This window comes from Belonocnema kinseyi, chromosome 4, assembly GCF_010883055.1.
Source record: "Belonocnema kinseyi isolate 2016_QV_RU_SX_M_011 chromosome 4, B_treatae_v1, whole genome shotgun sequence".
NCBI classification, from domain to species: Eukaryota; Metazoa; Arthropoda; class Insecta; order Hymenoptera; family Cynipidae; genus Belonocnema; species Belonocnema kinseyi.
The window spans coordinates 113154864-113157319 of record NC_046660.1 but is presented as its reverse complement, the minus strand read 5'-3'; the positions used below and the strand labels follow the sequence as shown (position 1 = coordinate 113157319).

The 2456-nt window shown below is 34.1% G+C and overlaps 1 protein-coding gene across 7 annotated transcripts in view; it reads right to left on the bottom strand.

Annotated features, from left to right (window-relative positions):
• Nucleotides 1-2456, bottom strand: part of LOC117170534 — a 140785-nt gene that overhangs the window by 1864 nt on the left and 136465 nt on the right. The window lies entirely within an intron of this gene.

The following is a 2456-nucleotide window of genomic DNA, read 5'->3' as shown; positions in this document are numbered from 1 at the left end:
AGCTATCTAAGGATGGTACTATAGAACGCCACCTCAAGGTAGGCCTAGTGGCGCCATCTCTTGGTCAGGCCGGAAACTTATCAATCCACCCTCGTATGTCCCTCCATGGATGGCACATTTGCGTACTGATCTGCGTGCACGTCGTGCGTGTAAATATACACGCTGTGTCTGCGCCATGCACGCATGGTGCGCTAAAATTGCTATCTGGGTTATTTAAATTTATCTGTGTGGTTCGATTCCCAATGGAATGAAGATGGAGTAGGATCTTTTTTTCAAGAAATAATTTTAATTAAAAAATATCTGGGTATAAGTGTTTCTGCTTTCAATTATACAATAATGATAATTATAATAGAAAAAAAAACATGATTTATTTCATAAATCATCTTTCTAAAGAAAGAGGTTAGTATTGAAAAAGACTTACATTCGAAATCTTCAATTAATATCTAAGGTAAACGCCCTACAATTCAAGTAATTCCTAAACTAGAGATATTTCGTCCATTTTTCAATTAAATTAAGATTTTACAGTAAATCAGAACCTTCAGAATAATACAATACTGAAAAAATACCAATGCCATCAAAGAAATCACATGATAAATTAATTCAAATTCTAGGTTAGTTACTTAGGAACCGCCGGCAGCGCTTTATCATGTCTAGCGGCACTTTGTAGTACTGCTTTATACTGTATTTTTTGTTTGAACCAAAAAAATACTTTTATGGATTCGAATAAACAGATTTTAAACAAATGTATTGTTTGATGAAAGTCAATTTTTTGTTTAAATCAAACAAACTGTACTAGACAAATTGTTTGTTTCAATCAATAAGACAGACAGTTTCCATGTCTTAAAATTCAATAAACCTTTTTTAATTGAAGCAAAAAATTTGTCTGATTCAATTATATGAATTCAAACAAATTTCATACATGCCATCGCAAACAACTATTTCTAATTGTGACTCAATAGGTTGGGATATGATGTCGTTAAGAAGAAAATGTTGCTTTATTATATTCTAACCTATAGTAGTTGAACATAAAATCTGAAAAATAAATCATCTTAAATAAACAAAAAATTACAGTTTGAACTACTTTTTCTAAATCTCACATAGATGTTTCTTTGGAAATTGATGATATTTAGCAATGTGGCTATGTTTACCTCAATTTTATAATCTATTTGAAATATTTAGTACAGTCAAATTATTTGCAAAAAGGCTATTTTTTGGTATAAATTATGAGTACGGAAAACTTCGTTTTAAAATATTTTCATGGACATCCTTTTCAAGTTAAGAGGTAGATAATAAGTGCACATAACTTTTGTTTTTAGAAAATAAAATGAACTTTAAAGAGAGCCCTTGGTGAATATTATACGACTAATCGATGAAACCTAATAAAAAACACCTATCTCGCCCGGGTCAATTCTAAATCCCCTAATTGTGCCGGACTTCTTTGAAAACAACGCATCTGTAGCGTGCAGCTTCTAAACCTCGCAACTTTACGCAGCCTACTTGAAAACAACGTAAGTCGATTTTTGACGATTGTCCAAAAATTAGATAACTATATTGAGGAGAAGCAGATCTATAATTCGGCATTAAATATAAGGCTGCACAAAAATTTTTTCACTGAAAAACAGTAAAATGCAAAACACGTAAGCGGTTTTTGACTCATGTTGTTCCGATAAAAAAAAACGTAACTCGAATCTCCTTGGAATTTGCAAACGGACAGCGATGAAATTTGGTATACCGGCAACCGGCGTGTATCACGTTCCCCTTCTGAAAATTCCTATATAGGTTCCTATATAGGAACCTACATCGGCTCCTATATAGGACCATACATAGGAACCTATGTGTTTTACCTATAGGTGCCACCTATGGGAAATGACATAGGATCCTATATAGGAACTTGTATATGTTTCTGCATTGGACAATATCCAGATGCGCAGTTCTATTTTATAGCACTTACGGCTGCGCAGAAGTTTGTTTGGTCCTCCAGGAGCACCTAGAGACATACGTACCATTAGGTACCATGAGGTGTCATTAGTTAGGTACCATTAGTTAGGTACTATTAGGTACCTTATTAGGGAGTGTCCTATACAGGCACCTATATAGGATCCTATGTCCTTTCCTGTAGGTGGCACCTGTATGTGAAACATATAGCATTATATGTAGAATCCTATATAGGATCCTATGTAGGTTCCTATATAGGATCTTATATAGGAACCTATATAGGAATTTTACGTAGGGTCGGTCTCGTTTTGACTGTAGTAGGTAATGAAAGAAGCATTGAAATGTCGTCTGACAAGGTGCTAGATACGACAGCTGTCAAAATATTCAAGTATAAACATTACAAATATTTACTTCGGTTTAAAGGGGGAGGGTCGGTAAGGCCGGTTTTTGTCCTAATTTATTTTTGGACCAAAAAATCTGAAAAAATCATGGTAGTATCTTATAAGTATCCCGAGTCGATT